A 19,987-nucleotide genomic window follows, 5' to 3' on the forward strand; every position below is an offset into this window, starting at 1 on the left:
AGATGTCATAATGGTATAATCAGAAAGTATATATAAAGATGTTTATTCTAGTAACCTAAATGAACATCAGTAGGGAACCAATTAAATTAACTATGCTATATCTCTACTTTAGAACACCACAGAGTAGTAAAAAATAATGTTTTAACATGGAAAAACCTCCAAGAAATGTAAAATAGAAAAACTTGCTAACCGCATACAGTACTTTTGTTCCTGTAGATACATATGTAGGGTTGTTTTTTTAAATGGGTCAAGATATTTTTTAAAATGTTTAAAAGAATAAGGAAAATACTTTTTAAAAAGTAAAAATCGTTTGTAACCCTTTCACTTAAAAGTTTATAAAAATTTAGAAATAGAAGCATTACTGGACTGGGCCTCGGGCCCAGAGCAGGTCTGCCTCAGGCCAGCCTGCAGAGTGGATTCTTGACTTCATGTAGGAAAGATTTCACAATACAAGTTCAGGTAATTTTGAGAGCACATTTATTAACGCTGGGGACAGTGAAACAAAGGAAGGACTTGGGGCAGAAGAAACAACAGGGCAGAGCCCAGGCGGTTCTCCGCTTTGGCTCCCTAGAAACGGTATAGGAAAGAAGTGAGCCGAGGCGGGGCTGCCATAGCTCACTGGGAAGTGAAGGTCACAGTGACAGAAGTGAGCCTGGGCGGGCTGCGTTAGCTCGCTGGGAAGTCAGAGAAAAGGGTGTTGGAGGCAGGATCGGGGGTGAGCCCAGGATAAGCTCCCTCTGGCCACTGCTCCCCTGGCTGCAAGTCTCATGGGGACCCTTAGAAATTAGGAAGAAATAAAGAGTTCATGCCCAGGAAGGGGCCTGGCGTGCTCTGGAGCAGGGGTGGGGAAGTCTGGCCGGAGGGGCTGTATGCAGCCCGGGAAATCATTTGGTCTGGCCCTGCCAAGGCAACCGCAGGTGGGATTCAAAATTCAATACATTTAGGAGCTTTTCTCATAGCTAATTTTTAAGTTGATAATTTTGTATGGACCTAGAATGATGTTATAAATATCCAAATGGCCCCTGCTCTAGAGCGAGCTTGCACCAGGTCTTTGTCTTGAGGGTTTTTATCTGTCTTCGAGAATCTTAGGGGAGGGTTTCAGTAGGATATTTGTCAGCTTTCCAGGTGCATTTTATTTTATTTTTTAATTTTTTAAAATATATCTTTATTGATTTCAGAGAGAGGAAAGGAGAGGAAGAGAGAGATAGAAACATCAATGATGAGAGTCATTGACTGGCTGCCTCCTGCACTCCCCCGACTGGGGATCAAACCCACAACCTGGGCATGTGCCCTCACTGGGAATCGAACCCCAATTGCCTGGATCCTAGGTCGATGCTCAACAGCTGAGCCACGCCCGGCCAGGCTCCAGGTGCATTTTAAATGTGCTGATGCATTAAAATGAGTGTAGAGGGGAGTGTATTGGAATTATTCTTTGGTCTGCTTTACTGTTTTACTTTTATCTTGTGTTTGTCTGGCTCTAATCAGGTTTTCTGTTATTTGTTCTCTTGACTTCATCTGTCCTTGGGTTTAGCTGGCACAAATGGCACTAATTGGGTCCCTGCTACCTATCTCCCTGACCAGGGTGATCTAAACTATTCATTTTTTGGTTAGGGAGGAAGATATAAACCATTTGCTCTCAAGTGTCCTTGGTTAGGGAAGATAAGGTCTTGCGATTCACTGGCTGGCTGTTAGTCAAATTGTTTGGCCTTGTTTAATTATTTTGTCTCAGCTTCCCCTTTCCACTTGCCCAGAAATTTTCCTAGCTTCCCACCATCCTGCCTTAGAAGTTTCCCATGTTTTGCTCCATAGTAAATCCCCCCCATCCCAAATCTGGTCCAACACTCTACCTGGATAACTGCTATTAACACATAATAAAATTCCTTTTTGACTTTTCAAAAGTTTATATCAACAGATCTATATATACTTATATAAGCAAACACATATGTTTAATAGAACATGCTTTAAATATTGCTTTGCAACTTGCTTTCTGCACTTAACTATGTATATTATGGCCCTCTCTCCTTGGCAGTAGATATGAATTCATCTCTTTTTTATTTATTTTTTACTATTGTAATGTATTTCAGAGGATAGATGTATCCTAGATCATCATGATCTGTTGTTAAGTAAACAAGGCAAAAACAGTAGGCATAAGTGATTTCATTTTTATAAAAATTGTGTATGCATATTTCCCAGGAAGGAATCTTTTGAGAGGGAGAGTAGGGTGGAGAGCTGAAAAGAGGAAGAACGGTCACATCACATGTATCTTTATAGCGTTTGAAAATAGTTCCCTAAACATCATCTATTACTTTTCAAAAACAAAGACTAGTAAAGGGGTTTCTAAAATACTAAATAATATACAGCTTTACTTTTGAAGCCAGAATTTTAAAACACCACTTAGATGTGATATGCACTGTATTTTAACACACGAAAGCCCCTCCGGGTTAACTGGCCTAACTGGCTTTTCTGCAGGCCTTGGAATGAAACTTCTCCTCCATCCCTAGGCTGCCTCATAAACGTGTCGATTCCTAATCTACTTACTTTTAAATTTAGGTATGTCCTCATGAGCAAGTTCACAGTGACCTAGTCTGTGACGAGGATTCTCTGAGAGAGGCAAAGAGGCACCACTGGCTTCTCACCAGCCTCACCACATTCTGAGCCTCAATGTGCCCCTCTGTAAAATGGGGCTTCCAACCGACCCTACCTCATAGCATACAGCCCAAACATACTAAAAGCTCAGGAACTGGTAGGTCTTTTTATTATGAATCAGGAATTTTCTCAACCCTGTGTAATCAGAATCAAATGTAGAAATAAGCTGTCTGCTGCAGCTGCAACTGTCTCTGGTAAAACCCAATTTCAAATGTTAAGGGCTCTACTATCCTCATATAGAAGCTGATTCTCCGAAGTGACTCAGATATTTGCATTTAGTCATACTTGAAAATGACTGGTGCTTTCTCTGAGAGACGGGCTCAGCATATGTTAGAATTAATATGTTGGGGTTTTTGTTTTGGCTTGAGGGTGTTTCAAGAATGTTTGTGGAATTAATGAAAACTAATATGCATAAAATCAGTTTTGCCCTTAAAAATCGCACTGCAAAAGAATATTTAATGTCATGGGAAAATACTTGTAACATTGTGATGTAGGGAAAAAAGATTACAAAATAACATGCCAAGTACGGTTGTTTTTCTGATAAAAATATAAGTATGTGCACATTTGCATTAAAATTGTTAACAAAGCCCGGCCAGCATGGCTCAGTGGTAGAGCATAGACTTATGAACCTGCAGGTCATGGTTTGACTCCCAGTCAGGGCACGTGCCCAGGTTTTGGGCTCCATCCCAGTTGGGGGCGTGCAGGAGGCAGCCGATCAATGACTCTCATCATTGGTGTTTCTATCTCTCTCTCCCTCACTTCCTCTCTCTGAAATCAATTTAAAGTCTCCCAAAGGCTAACATTGGTCCTTAAGGGAGAGGAGACACTTGCAGGGGATTTTTACTTCTTTCCTTGGGCATTTTGGTGTTTTCCAAATATTCTATGATAATTATTGCTTTTGTTCTCCAACAAAAACCAGGAAATAAATATTTATAAAAATGTCGCTGTTGGATATGAGATATATATTGAGAAAAGAGTTACCCATTAAATCTTCTCAAACTTGCACTGAGCAGTCAAAACAGGCCAGGCCTTGGGGTCAAGCTGGCCTCTGGGAAAAAATTAGGCAGGCCTCTCTCTCCATCTGTGCCATGTGTGCCACTAACCTCTCTGGCTTCGTCTGGCCACATACCTGAGGAGCATGGCTCGGCCAGACTGGCAGCAGTGTAACCTGTCCAAGGCGGGCCTCAGCCGGTAGGACAGGTTAGTCTGCCCTGGTCCCTCCACTCAGAGGCCCACTCCTGTGGGTGAGAGGGGAGCAAAGACATGAGTGTCAAGACACCCAAGAGAGAGGCAGTCATTCAATTGTTGTTCCAAATGACTACATCTGTCCATGGCTCAATCCAGCCTCTAACCCTCCATGGCTCCCCAGTGCCCTCAGCACAAAGTCCAGCTCCTCAGTCAGTCCCTGAAGGGCCCTTATGGCCTGTCTCCTTGCCACCTCCCCAGGCTTATCTCTCTCTCCTGCCCCACTGAGCCAATCTTTCTTTCACCATCTGAGATCATAGAACGGAACAAATAAACTACAATGTTATATAGCAGTCAAGCAGGAACATACCTCTGACTACATCCACTGTACCTTCTATAAGGGCAAGTTGGCTTATCCACGAAAATGTGAAAGTTGCACCTCTTCGACTCAACTGATTCCACCCCTGGGAATCTATCCTGCATATAGCCTCACAAGTTTGTACAAAGACCTATGTACAGGAGTAACTGAAAAGCAATAACTGAGGAACATCCTAAATCATGTCAGAAGGGAACTAGTTATATAATTCATTTGTTCACACCATGGGCTACTACACAGCTAAGTTTAAAGGGTGCCACATTTATATTTGCTTATATGAAACCATCTCCAAGATAGATTGTTCACTGGGAAAAATGCAAAGCACAAAACTAAATGTATGCTAAATGCCATCCTAGACTGGAACCTGGAAGAGAGTAAAAAAGACATTAGTGGAAAAACTAGTACAATCTGAATAAAATCTGGAGTTTAATTAATGGTATTGTACCAATGTTAATTTCATGGTTTGGACAAATGTACCATGTCTGTGTAATATGCTAACGTTAGGGGAAACGGGGAGAAGGGTACACAAGAATGCTCTGTACTATCTTTGCATCTTTTTTATAAATCTAAAATTCTTCCAAGATAAAAAGTTCATTTGGGGAAAAACATGTGACTGTTTCTATATCTGTAGATCTCTACAGCGGAGGAAAAAAATTAATTTGTGTATGCACAAGATACATCCTTTCTTATAAATTGTCTTATGATGATTAATTTTTCTTAATTCAGGAATGGTTATCTAGTTTGATAATCGATGAATATTTGTAAAATGATTTACACCCACACTTGCATCATGATGTTTTCAGAGTACCCAATGTCATTATTTTTAATCTGAGATTTTTAATCTGATGGCATTATTTCCAATCCAAATGTCTTCATTTTGGATTGCAGTTAGAAATTGCACAGGGCTGAGGAATGGAGTGAAAGTATGGAAACAGGGCAATTTATGAGAAACCAACTCAAAAAATATATATTCATAGCACCAAATGGCTTACTTATTTATCAAAAATATTTTTAACAGTGTTAACAAAAATGGTTTAACAGACTGTAGGGAAATGGATTTTTTTTTTTTTTTTTACTTAGGTCCCCTCAGAACAACAGAGCTAAAAGTGTCCTGGGTCAGAGACAAAGCAGACAGCAGGGAACGGGCTTCTCAGAAGGGTGAGAACTGGGAGACAGCAACAGTCTTCAGGAAAGCTGGCCACTGACTTGGCTGGTTTCGCAGTGTGGCCTGTGATCCTGAGTTATGGGTGAGAACCCGGAGTCCAGGGTGGGTTAACCCGCCTTATACGGAAAAGCTTACATTGTTATGTAAGGTTTTGAGGGGATCCAAGGGCTGTAGGATTATAAGAGGCAACTTTCCAGATCCACTGAGAACCTGTCTTACACAGACAATGTCACCATACCCATGTCCCAGAGGGCCCAGGAAGCTTTGTTGAGACAGATTGCTTCTGCCCCCGCCGAGGTGGTAAAAGTATAAATATCTTTCCAGCACTCTTGGGAATACCGCCAACTCGTTCATGCTTTCTAATATTTACTGCTTGCCTCTCATGTGCAGTAGGCCTTGCTCTAGGCTCTGGGGATCCAGCAGGGAACAATTCAAGACCTTGCTCTCCCCCTTTATAAAGCTTACCTTCTGGAGGGGGAGACGGAGAAAACCAATAAGGGAAATAGACGTATTAGAGAACAGTAAGTGCTAAAGAGAGAAATAAAATGTAAAAATAATTAAAAAACTAGTGGGGAAGGGAGGCAGATATTTTCATCACCAACTGGGTGTGTGGGCTTCCCACAGTGGCATGTGGCCCCTCTGGATTGTTTCCCATTGTCTTAGTTGGATGCTGTGCTGTCCCATTGCTGGAGGGGGCTCTGACTGACTGACCACTCCTGGGACACATGCCTGCCTTGGGATGGAGTGAGTCTCATCCAATGATCGAGGGAAGAGACAAGGGGGAAAGCAACAATCTTTATTTTTAAAAAATTCACATTTATTAAAAACAGCCATTTCTAGCCAAATAATATAAAGCATTTTAAATCACTTGATAGTATTACACTCTCTATAAACACTGAAACCGTACAGATGTAAACAAATATTCATTTAGCAAACAAGTTTAATCACCATCGCCTACTCATCACTTGGTAAAGTGTTTGAGTGTTTCATAACTAAAATATTGAAAACACAAGAACAAGTTCTGTTAAGTATTTTTAACGTTGAGAACACACTCTGCTCTGTACAGCAAATTAAATCAGCTATAGTATTGTAGAGTTAAACAGACCCTGGAGGCAGAAAGGACCACTATCCTCCCTCTGCATCAACCTTCCTCCTGACCAGAAATAACACAGAAAGCACTGAGAATTTAATGTTGGCTATATCACTGCTGCCATTTTTATTAATAAAAGGGGGCCCCATCACTCATCTGTGCCAGTTATCAATTTATTGTCTCTTAATTCCAAAATTTATCAGCTGGCACGGGTTAGGCCTTGTCGGTAGGGGGCGCTGGAAGGACATTGCAGGAGTTAGGGGCTTCCCTGAGATTCCAGTGCTTTGGTCTCCTTCCTCCTTCGCTGTGACCAGGAGGTGGCTGTGATTCCCCTCCACACTGCAGTTCACCACCCCCAGCACCTGCTTGAGCTCAGCTAGGGACACATCACTTAACCCAAGTAAGAGATCTACTGAGAATCATGACTTCTCACTGAATTGATTGTCTTTTCAGATGTTCTGCAAATGGAAATAGAAAGATGCAAAACAGAGACAATGGTCTTTTTGAAGAACCATTTCCAGTCCTGCTGGGAAAATTATTATTATTTTTTTTTTTTAAAAAAAGGTCCCTGGCATTAAAGTTTATCTCATAAAAATTCATTAAGAAAATTAAGGAAACATGTCTGGAAACTGAAGGAATTTTTCAACTTTCAGGATCTATACCCAGAGTCAAGGCAAGTGATATTTGTTGCCTAGAAACTACTCTGGTCTGGGGTATCTTGGTTAGCTTTTGTTAGCCACTTCCAAAACACAGTGGTTTAAAATACTGATTTTTTTTTTTTTTAAATTTTATTTCAGAGAGAGGGAGAGCTACAAACATCAATGATGAGCCATTGATTGGCTGCCTCCTGCATGTCCCCTACTGGGGATCGAGCCAGAAACCCGGGCATGTGCCCTGACTGGGAATCGAACCATGATCTCCTGGTTCATTATCAATGCTCAACCACTGAGCCATACTGGCCGGGCTAAAATACTGATTTCTGAAAATATATTCTTGATTTTTAGAGAGGAAGGGAGAGGGAGAGAAACACTGATGTGAGAGCATAACATCGATAGGCTGCCTCTTGCACGCCCCCTACTGGGGATTGAGCCCACAACCTGGGCATGTGCCCTGACCCAGAATGAACCAGCAACCTTTTGGTGTACCAGACAGCACCCAACCAACCGAGCCACACAGGCCAGGGCATTAAAATACTGATTTTTTAGCTCCTGATTCTGTGGGATCATTTGAGCTGAGCTGAGCCGGGCAGTTCTTCTGTTAGTCTCACCTGGGCTCACTTATGCAGGTACAGTCAGCTAGTGGGGTGACTGGGAGCTGGTTGGTCTAGGGTGGCCCCCCTCACATTTATGGCTGGCTGACAATTGTATAGGTGGCTGGGATGATGGGTCTGAGTGGGTAATGTGTCTACAGCAGGCTGGCCCAAGCTTATTCACATGGTGGTGCTTGCAGGGTTCCCAAGACCCGCAAGAGATGACAAGTTCCAAAGTGAACAAAGATTTGTTAGTGTCTGCTTTTATCACATTTGCTATTGTCCAATTGGTCAAAACAAGTCAATGACTAGGGCCAGGATTAGTGTGTGAGGTGCGCAAAAGGGAAGAGAATTATGGAGGCCATTTTAACAGGCAATTGCCAAACATGGGATCCAGGATGATACAAAGATGCCAGCAGTCCCCAAGAGAAGTAATCAAATGCCTCTATTTGAGAGTGTTCTACAGTTGTGATCTCAAACAGCCTTTGTTCCCAGGCTGAAGCCAGATGGGAGATAGTTGATGCTAACAGCAGCCTAGACCTTGGGCCATTCCTCCAGTAACCAAAAAGCTGCCCTATGAATAAGTGCCTTTTCCCAAATTTCATATATCACAGAAGATTAAAGAGACAATGCTTTAACTAAGTTCATGTTTCAAAACCCAAGCAGGAGACATTAAAGATGTGAAGAATCCCTTAGATGCCTCTTAGATGCCTTCTTAGATGTCATGGGCACTGGAATAGAATGCAATAAAATAGAAAAGGTTAATGGTTAAGAAAATGGTATCTTTGGAGTTCTTTAGTACTATTGAACACATAATTAAAGTGTTCAAGTTCTTCTTGCTGTACAAAAGGAATATTAAGATCAAATTGCCAAGGATGTCCCATCTCACCACTCCTTTTCAACACCATACTGGAAGTCTTAGCTAATGCAATAAGAGAAGAAAAGGAAATAACAAATATACAGATAGAAAAGGAAGAAATAAAACTCTCTTTCCTCATAGGTGACATGATTGTCTATTTAGAAAATCCAAAAAAATCAATAAAAAGGAAAAACTCCTGGAACTAATAAGCAATTACAGCAAGGCTGGATACAACAGATCAAATTGCAAGTCCAAGTGTTGCCTAATAATGAAGTCAAGTATGTTTATTATGTTTCTCCTTCTCAAGAAATGTTTGTCCTAACAGCTTTCATTACTAGAATGTATTCAAGGAGAAAAACAATTTTTTTTCTAAAATTGAGGGAGTATTGATGAAATAGGAAAGGGAAAATGTTGGTAACTGTAGCACCTGGGTGATAGGTACATATGGGTTCATTAAACCATCCTCTGTATAAAAGAAACACCTCCTTCTGTGACTTTGCATGGATCCTAGGAGATGCAAGCAATCCTGAGCATGGCCTACTAGGCCACATCCTGCCAAACACTCCACCCTCACTCTCCCCTGCTTCCCCTTGCTTTGCTCTCTCTGCTCCGTCAACATTGAACTTCCAGGCCATGATTCCTCCTGCCCCACAGCTCTGGAACCTCCTTTTCTACTGCCTGGAAACTCTCCCTAATCCCTAGTCTGATTAGCAAGTATTCATCCTTCAGATCTCAGTGCAAGCATCATTTCCTCCAGGAAGTCATCCTTAAAAACCCTGGCAAGATCAGAATCTTGTTTTACTTTCTTAAAGTGTCTACCTTGTGTTTTTTCCACATAGCACTTAGTGTGGTTTTACTTGCAATTAATAAAGGCCAACACTTAATGAGCACTTACTTTGTGCTGGAGCTGTTCTAAGAACTTCATAGGGGTCTACTCATTTGATCCTTTCAAGGTACAGAAAGTGAAAGCTGCTCAAGGTTACACAGTTGGTAAGTGGTACAGGTCAGATCCAAACCCTGTCAGAGCTGACATCTTAATCATTCTGCTCTTTTCCTTCTGCTGAAGTGATAATTTGCATTCCCCCTACCAGACTGTGATCCCCTCAGTGGCAGATATTCAGTGTTATGGACTGAATTGTCCCCACCCCCCAATTCATATGTTGAAGTTCTAACCCTCAATGAGAATGCATTTGGAGATAGGGCCTTTAAGAAAGAAATCAAGGTTGAATGAAGTCATAAGGGTAGGGCCCTAATTCAATAGGAATGGTGTCCTTATATCTTAGTCCATTAGGGATGCTATAATAGAACACCACAGGCTGGGTACTTATAAAAAACAGAAATTTATTGCACACAGTTCTGGAGACTGAGAAGTCCAAGATCAAGGCTCTAGCAGGTCTGGTGAGGGCCTGCTTCCTGGTTCATAGATGGCTGTCTTCTCACTGTAACAGCACATGGTATAAGAGGCTTCTTTTATAAGGGCACTAATCCATTCATGAGGGCTCCACCCTTGTGACCTAATCACCTCCCAAAGGTCCCATTTCTCAATACCAGCATATTGGGAGTTAGGATTTTAACATATGGATATTTGTGGGGGCAAACATTCAGCCTATGGTACCTTATAAGAAGAGGAAGAGACGCCAGGGGTGTGCGTGCACAGAGGAAAGGCCATGTGAGGACAAAGTGAGAAGGCAGTCATCTGCAAGCCAAGGAGAGAGGCCTCAGGAGAAACCAACCTTGCCACCACCTTGATCTTGGACTTCCAGTCTCCAGAGCTGTGAGAAATTAACTTCTGTTGTTTAAACCACACAGTCTGTGATATTTTGTGTGTCAGTCATAGCAGACTAATATGTTCAGTCTCTTCTTGCTTGCCATTATATACTTTCTACTAAGCACCATGTCTAGCATATAGGAAGTACTCCAAAAATATATACTCAGGCATCACCACCCTTTCTGGAAAGTCTTCCCTCATCCTACTCTCTCTCCTTCCCCTGGCTTAAATGCCCCTTCTGGATTTCAGCTGCTATACTTTCCATTTGGTTCTGGAAGGATAATTCCTTTCTAAAAACTTAAATCTTTGTTCCTGGCTGGGTAGCTCAGTTGGTTAGAGCATTGTTCCCATATGCCAAGGTTGCAGGTTTGGTCCTCCATCAGAGCACATGTAGGAGTCAACCAATGAAAGTATAAATAAGTGGAACAACAAGTCAATGTGCTTTTCTCTCTCTCTCTCTCTCTCTCTCTCTCTCTCTCTCTCTCTCTCTCTCTCTCTCTCTCTCTCTCTCTCCCCTTTCCTCTCTCTCTAAAATCAATTAATAAAAAATTTTTAAGGTTAAATCTTTGAATTTAAATATTTCAAAGAGGCTAGTCTTCTCCAGGGCTCAACACAGGTAGCATATACTGAGAGTTTAATAAATAATTTGAGTGAAGGCAAGTCTGCTGACCCTTACAAATGAGCCCTGGATAGGGAGCAGGAAGACTGGAGTTCTAAGCTTTATGAGCCTCTAAAGTAATCATGACCCTGGGTTTATCCAGAGATCAAAGCTTGGGGAAGGCCCTACAGACCCTGTTCTGAAAAGTACAGGGTCATTTTTGTGTCTGTTATGAACATTTGTGCAGTTGAGCTGAACTCTTGAGCCTTAGTCAACTGCCTGGCTCATCTCACTTCTTGCTGTACCTCAGACATACTAAGTTCACTCTTGTCTCAGGGCCTTTGCACTTGCTACCTGTTCTGGGAGCACACTTCCCCAACTTTCCCATGGCAAATATATGGCCTTAATTTTCAGTGTCTACACCAGAGTGAAATCAAGTAATGGTGACTGTGAAGAAACAACTCAGTTTCAGGGTTTTGGGGAAGAGATGCTACTATTCTATTAGTTCATTTAATCCTCTCAACAGCCCTGGCAGGTATTCATTATCATTATCCCCATTTTATAGATGAGGAAATTGAGGCCAAGAGAGGTTAAATAAGTTGCCAACGGTCTCACAACTATCAGGTAGTAGGGCTAGGATATAAATCCAGGCAGTTTGGATCTAGTGTTCAGCTTCTTAACTATGAGGTTGTTTCTCAGTGTATACAGAGTGTCCCCAAAAATGTATACATGCTCTGAATAATTATAAAGGCAGTTTATTAAAATACATTTCATTTTCAAAATTGAGCTATCAGCTGTTAAAGTGTGTATACATTTTTGGGGGGACATCCTGTTGTAAAACTTATTTAACATAGGGTCTGGCACGGGATAGTTACTCAAAAATCTATAGTTATTTCTCCACTCTTCTCAGGCATTTGGTTCTCATCTTATAATCCGGCCCCCAGAATGAAGCCAACAACCCTTCCTACTCCACCTTGCCAGAGCCCAGGGTCCCTCACGTCATCTTCTCATGCTTGCACACACTGTGTAGCTGGATTTCAGGGCTCTAGAGTAAGGCTCCCTGGGTTCCCATCCACAGTTTCTACCATTCACTAGATCTGTAAACAAAGAAATGTTACATCCCTCCCTGGGTCTGTTTTCTCACCTGTAAAATGTGAACGCTTTCACCTTTCCTGGACCATAGGAAGTGTTTGATAAACGGTAGCAATTATGAGTAGGGCTTCTCAATGAGAAGCTCCCAATGGTCTGAGGCTGTAAAATACACTCCCAACCACCTTTAGGGCCAAAGTTGGGACCAGAATAACTCACTGTTTGCAGACAAGCCTGGCTGGATTAGAAGACCTCCCACCTGATCCAACCCAGGATCTACCAGACAAGTACTTCCTGGAGGCAGTGTGGTTCCGGGCATGATCTCTCGGGTCTGAAAGACCTAAGTCTGCCAGCTTTGATTTCTCCTGACAGCCTCATTTTCTTCATCTGTGAAGTGGGAAAGGAGCAGTGCGAGGAGTGATTAGGAATGCGGGTTTGAATTCAGAAGGTTACATATCATTCTACTCCTTGCTCTGCCAAGGGCGGGCTATGTAAGCTGAGTGTCGTCACCTCCTTGCACCTTGGTTGTCTGCTCCAGTGGGTTTTGTCATCATTCCTCTTCCTAGGGTGGTTGAGGACTGCCCAGGACCATGGGTGCCCACACTGTAGACCCTGTAGCTGTTAGGATGGGAGGCAGCGTATAACAATGGTTAGGAGCTTAGGCTCTGCAGTCAGATTGAAACAGGCTTTGTTCAAATTCCAGCTCTGGTGAGATCTTAGGGGAAATCAATTTCTTCTCCCAGCCTCAATTTGCTTATCTGTGAAGTGAGAAAAGTAACAGTAAGTATGACAGAGCTTGCTATGAGGATTCAATCAAACGATGCATGCAAAGCATTTAAAACTGGCCCGGCTCAGCGTTAAGTGATGACTAAGTGGCAGATACGATGAGGCTGACATTTTAAATACCCTTTTCTAGAATGCAAATGCATTTGTCCAACTGTCTGAGGAGTTGCAAAGATGTGCTGAGTGCTGGAGACTTCAGGATCAGATTCAAGTCCAAAACGAAAATAAAAAACCAACTCCCACCCTCATTTATAGATGAGGTAAACCAGAGCCCATGTGACCACATCAAACCCCACCCCACATCTACAAGATCAACTCTGCTTAATCGTAGTGTCCCTTGAATGCTGGACTCTCCCCAGAACAAGGGCGGAGGCTCAGCAACGCCCTTACTCACTGCTGGACAAGCAACTTTGCTTCTGACGGAGAGGTTAACCCAGCATAGCAATCGGCTCCCTAACGGGATTATTTAGGAGCCAATGAGATGACGCAGAAAGCGTGGTACCAGTTAAGGGCTCCGTAAGCGGAAGCTGGGGTCACCGCTGTCACAACGCCCGTCTTTGCCCTGCCTTGTCAGGGGCTTGCTTCCACGTTTCGTATAGTAGCGGACCCTCTCCTTAGGCGGTTCCCCGCCTGCTGTCCGGGCGCCTCCGCCCGCCCTCTCCAGGCTTCTCCTGCGCCAACACCCGCGCCACCCCCAGCCCCACAGCTAGTCGAGCGGAAGGAGCCTCCACAACACACTCCGCGGAGCCCCGGAGCTGAGCCGAAGCTCAGGGACAGACCCCTAAACGCCCGAAACAGCGGAGCTGGGCTCCCGCCTCCCGGCCCTCCAATCGATTAAAAGCGAAGAAGCCAGCCTCGGGACCAATCAGAAGTGACAGCGGTTGAGCAATGCCCGCCTCTTCCAAGCGCCCTTGCACCTCATTGGACGAGGCGCGAACCCCGCTTAGTGGGGCCAGCCAATCAGCGAAGCAACCGCTGAAGGGCCGGTGGGAGAAAGGAGGCAGTTGGCCCTTGCAGACCGCGGCCGTGCGAGCTTGCAGTCTGTCAGCTCCAAAACCCTGCCGAGGCACAAAGGCCGTTGGTCGGGCCCGAAGCCCGGGCCAGCTAATGGCCGGGCAGCGCTATGGGCCATTCTCTCTACAGTGTGGTGGGGGGACTGGCAAACGAAGTTCGCAGGTAATCCTGGCTCAGCTGACGGTTGAGGTGTCAATGAGCAGTTGAAGAGCGAGTATCTAGGCCTAGGCCATTCACACGCGGGTCAAGGCACTGCCCCCTCTTGTGTCTCCCCTGTCCCCGCATACTTCCTGATGAGGCAGGGTGCGTTCTGCAGCCAGTCAGTGGTGGCACAGGGGAGCTGCCCACGGGCACCTGAAGTCGGGCTGGCTCTCGAGTGCGTCCCAGTCAAACACACACACACCCCTCAACAGATTGTAAGGAGTTGAGAGAAAGGTGAAAGGCTTTGCAACAAGAGCTACTCAGCGTGGCCAGGCAGAAGCAAGAAAGCGGTGGTATCCCTGAACTCCTGGGATGGGAGAGTGCAGGGCTACTCAGGTGGAGGAAGTTCAGGTCCCAGTCACCTTGTAGAAACGGTGGGAGAGGGCACATTCCGCAGCCAATCAGCATTGGAGGCAGGCTTGAGGTTTCGATCTCAGCCAATCAGCGGCGGGCGAGAGGCGGGCTCGAGATCCTGGAAAGAGGATGCAGCCGGAGCTGCAACCAATCAGCATCCGCCTCGGGATCCAGGCGCGAAGAGCGCGCGCCGGGGCCTCCCGTTCCTGGCCTAGCGACAGTCCCCACTTTCTAACGGCCACTCTGGCTTGCGCCGCCCCGAGTGTATGTGAGGCCGAGTGGGGAGAGGAACAGGGTCTGAGCTGGTGAGTGCCATGGTTTTTCTTACTCTTCTTCGAGCTCGGGCCTGGCCCAGGCACAGCTGGGATATAGGGGACTGAGCGGTCGCCGTGAGGGTTAGGAAGTAAGGGCTGAGGGCTTTAGGCCCTCAGAACTCCCTCTGCCTTGGGGAGACTGGAAATGGGGCCTCCTGGGCAACTTTGAGACCTGGCTGTGCAGAGGCCAGGCCAGCAAGCCCTATGAATTGGTCCATGGTTCCTGATGCCAGCCTGATTTGGAAGTGTGTTGTGGGGCAGTTGGAGGCCCTTGGAGCCCTGTGTGGGGTCACTGGCCATGAAGTATGGCGTCTGAACTGTGAGAGGCTGTCTGGGGTCTCTGGACTGTGTCTGGATCTGGTGACTGGAGCGAGAAGCCTGTGACTCTCCATAGGTTATTGGGAGTCACTGGCCAAGAGATGAAACTAGTGTGCACTTGAGAGATTTCCTGGGTTGAAGAGTGAGTGTTGATGAGCTCAAAAGCCCAATGGGAAGTTGTCAAGGGTCACTGCATCCAGGCTGTGCTGGGAACATGTGTCTGCAGGCTTTTTGAGGTCTCTGGACTCCTGGGTTGAGGTGCTCTTGGCAGATTTTCCAGTATTTGAGTCCAGGTTGGACAATGTGGCTAGGAGGTTAGGCCCATGGCCTTCTGGAGGTTTTGAGGAAGGGGGGATGTCTCCAAACCCCAGCCAAGTTGTTTGCCCTGCATGAATATCATTGCCTGTGGTCGCTCTAGACAAAACCCAGATTGGGTCATATCCGGGGCATTTTAGTCCTGTCCCCACCTCTTCCCCAAATCCTTTCTGGTGACTCCCAGAAGACATCAGGCTGTAAGCATGGGGTAGGTGCATGGGAAAGATGGATGCTGTACCGGAGCACAGGAAGAGGTGTGTGAAATATCCTGCTCATTAGGAAATCACCCAGGTTGTCTTTGCTGAAGGCTTTTTATATTTATGAGGCAGGGTATTGATATCTATTTTCACTCAGCTTTTCCAGCATTACATGGTATTAAAGCTTTCAGAGTGTTTTCATGTACGCCCAGAGCTCTTAAACCAAGGATGGGGAATACAAGGGAGTGGTGGTCTATGAGTGGATTTCAAGAGTTTGTGAACTCTTGGAAATCACAAGAAAAACTGTATGCATGTTGGATTTGGATTTGGATTTGGATTTGGATTTGGATTTGGGGAGGAGTGGGGGACAAAAGCAGTCACAGGGATAAGTGAGGAGTATTTGGCCTGTCCAAGTTTGGGCTTCAGAACAGTCTGTGAATTCCTTATCATTCACATGCAAAATGGTATGAGAGTCTACAATTTTGTGATGTAGAGTTGATTCTATAGCTTACATTTTCAAAGGGATGATGACTCCCCTAAGAGTTTAAAGACTATTGGAATAAAGTAGGCTTCCATATTATTTATGGGGCCTTGGCATGACTAGAAATGAAAATTCCCCTTTTTCTTCCTACACCTGTTGTTGGCACACATTTCAAGGTATCTCACATATACTAGCCTGCATGTCCAAGCTTAGTGTACCTGCCTCTCACACACAGTCAGGGTCTAAAGTTACATCAGTCCCACAATCCACTCTCATGAATACAGATCTGGGGCTGAGGCCCATGTAGGCCCTGGAAGTGGGCCATTTGGGCTAGGATGTCCAAGGGTTCTGAGTTCCCAGAGCATGGTCTAGAATTGGGGGGTGGGCACAGGTTCCAGGTGGGTACTTCCTAGATGCTCTTGGACCCCTAAGGCCATGGGAAGGACACAGCCAGAAGATGTCAGAGTGGGGCTCTCTCCCTGGGTTTAAGGCAATACTGGTATTCAGTACTAGTCTTGAAAACAGTCCCTGTGAGGAAGTTGAGAGTCTTAGAAGAATTAGCCCCATGTTAGGGCTGAAGAAAAAGGCCCTTCACTGTGAGGATGCAGTGGAACCTAAGTTGTGTGTGTGTGTGTGTGTTTACTTCTAGTCTAGTTCTTTTTCCACGTAATCCTCAAAAGGTGTGCTATGATAGGTTCTCTGTGACCTAGATTTAGCTCACGTGGCTATGACTGTATCTGACTCTTGGGTATGTACAATATAGATTTAAGGGAAGAAAAAAATGAATTCACTTTGTGGTGTCTCTTCTCTGGTATGTTGGATGTATTTAACCAGAATGCTTGAACATTTAAAAGTTTATGTGAGAATTGGATAATTGGTCTTAATCTATAAAAAATGCAGTGTGTGTGGGGGGGTGTTAACCACCTTAAAAATGTGTGTGTGTGGGGGGGTGTTAACCACCATAATTTGGGTAGAGATGTGTTCCTGGGGAAAGTTGAAAGTTCATAGAATTTTTCTGAACAGAATCTTGTTAAAACTTAGCTTTGGAGTTACTCAATATTTAAAATAAGAGAGGTAAAGGGAGGATGTTTTCATAAAATAACCATCCCTCTATCTGGTCTATTCTGATTACTTTTGAATTATAATATAGGGTGTCCCAAAAAATGTATACACACTTTGAATAATTATTAATTCCAATGGGTTAAATCTGAAAAGAAAGAAACATCAACTGAGCTATCGGCTTTTAGTAGTGTATACATTTTGTCGAGACAGCCTATATTTATATCAAGCTGGGTTGTGCCTGAAAGGGCTCTTGGTCAAGCTCATCAGTGAGAATAAAAAATACCAGATTTCAAACTTTACTTAGTAATATGAGTATTATAAAGGACTGAGAGGCAAAAATCATACCTCCTTTCCCCACATACTTCTCTTCCAGTTATGTCCTACCTAATCTCTCCTACCTACTCCACCCTTTACCAGGGTCCAGGCTTGTGTCCCCATAACCTGTGGTCCTCAGGGAGAAAATTGCAGGTGATTCCTACTGAGTCAGCTTGGGAAGTGGAAGGTGAACAAGGTTTTTGAGACTGAGGAGGGGAGACCTTTCAAAAATTAAAAGGGCAGTGGCCCTGTCCTTCCAAGTCAAAGCATGAATTGCTTCTGTGGTCACTGCTTACTCCATGCAAGAAAGCCTGGGCTATGCAGTAAAAAATGTAAAGAGAGAGCCCTGGCTGGTGTTGCTCAGTTGGTTGGGTATCATGCTGTGCATTGAAAAGGTTGCTGGTGTGATTCGAGGTCAGGGCACATGCCCAGGTTGTGGGCTTGATCCCCAGCAGGGGGCATGCAGGAGGCAGCCAATCAATGTTTCGATATCACATCACTGTTTCTTTCTCCCTCTCCTTCTAAAAATATATAAGAAGTCATATATATATATATGAGAGAGAGAGAGAGGGAGAGAGAGAGAGAGGGAGAGAGAGAGAGAGGGAGAGAGATGGTCTAGAATGGTGTCACCAGCCTAAGGGCTGAGGTGTAGGCAGCCCTAGAGATACCTCTAAGGAGGGAGGAAGTCTCTAAAGGGATACTCTTAGATGGAGTAGACCCCAAGTGGGAGGCAAGATAAGGGTTTCCCATTCTTGGGAGCTTTTGTTCACTGAATGGGGAGTTCCTTTGCCTCTTCTGCTCCCTTTTAGACTTCTTAAACACCCACTGACACTCCTGTCACTACATTTGGCTTACAGAGGATGCTGCCTTTTAAGCTGTCTCCAACTCTCTTGATCATCAATGGGAAAACCACCCCAGTGGGGGCATTGAGTCACAGACACAAGATAGAGGGCTGAGAGGTGAGGAGGGGGCCATACTCCACTGGGTGGTGACAGACCTCTGTACCTCTCTTTATACACTTGGGGTTTCTCCCTCATGGCTCTCTGCACTTATTCTATATCTTCAGGGATCGAGGATTTCTGTGTATATGTAAATACCTGGCATTGGTGCTTTTATGTGTCCAGGCCAAGTGTCTTTTATATGGGTGTCTAGGGAGCTTCTGGGTGTGGTGGTGTGAGGAGTTCGAAAGCTCAGAAATGGAAAACATTTAACCTTCAGAGCAGCAAATGAATACAGCTTGCCCATTTGCATTTTCCCTTTCACTCTGACTCATTTTCCCCTCTCCCCACCCTATTATTGCCCCTCCACCAGCCCCACCCATTGGCACACCCTGCCTGATCTAGGAAGGGTTAACTTCTACCTGCACCCAAGCTAGAGTGAGAGGTAGAGAGAAAGCATGTTAGGTCTGGAGAGAGAAAGTGGAAGGCTGGTCTGAACATTTTGGGGTCCTGGAGCCAAAGGGAGAAACAGGAGTTTAGGGACATAATATTTGAGTCTAGGTGGGGACCAGGATCTAAGGGAGATGCCCGGGGGGGGGGGGATGACCAGACTATGTCTTGTTACCAGAGCAGCCTTCCAGTGCCTGACTTGTTTATCTTCCCGTATTTATTGGGCATATATGACACGCCAGGCACATATAAGTTATATCACTTGTCAAATGAATGAGAATTGGCCAAAGGATGAGGGATCATGAAATAAAGAAACAGAAAAAGAAATTTGAGTTTCTCAGGTCTCATCCTTTCCCTGGGTTAACAAGTGTTAAAGTGTGAAGAGGGGAAATCTCCGAGGACCTTGACCCTCTGGGCAGGAAGTAAAAGAAACCCCGGAGTCCTGATTTCAGAGAAATGTCATTTGTCATCAACCCAAGGAAAGGAGTTTTTCTCTTCGAAGACCACCACAGACCCTTTCTGGGGTTGCCCCCTTCAGAGATTGATGGGAGGACTTGAGTCACTCACACCCGTCCGCAACGGTGGCCCAGATGACAGGTCATTCCACAGAGCAGTCAAGGCTTCCGAGTACCAGGACAGGCATGCTGTCGGCCCTCCTTCCCCCTCCTTGGAATCAGGTACTTAGTCTGTTTTACTTGAGAGAGTGGCTTCCATCTGCCTGAGCTCTGCTGACACCTCTAAGAAACAAAATTAAGACTATGTGAATGGTGCAGGTTCTGACAAACCACTTTAACAGTCACCAATTCATCTTGACCCCCCTCCAAATGAGGTAAGCAGAGGTTTACCCTATTTCATGGACGAGGTAAGGGAGGCTCAGAGAGATGACTTGCCCAAGGTGACTCAACCAGTAAATGGCAGAGATGAGACTCAAAGGCAGGTCTGATCAGTCCAAGGTTTTTGTTGCTTCAGATACACTTCTTTGACTCTAGAAGTTCACAGATGAAATAAGAGGATAGGAGGTTAGGAGGCAGAATGCCAGGATTCTGGGATAGAAGGGTGGTCTTTCCTGGAGGGGTGAGTCAGAGCAGGGGTATAAGACCACACCCCGTGGGGGAACTGCGGCAGACTGATACTTGGGACACCCAATGGAAGACTGTGAGGTCAGGGGCGGGGTTACCGGGGTGGGGGGTGGGCAGGAGCCCAAACAGCAGTTCAGAACA

This window comes from Miniopterus schreibersii, assembly GCF_964146895.1.
Source record: "Miniopterus schreibersii genome assembly, chromosome: 18".
NCBI classification, from domain to species: Eukaryota; Metazoa; Chordata; class Mammalia; order Chiroptera; family Miniopteridae; genus Miniopterus; species Miniopterus schreibersii.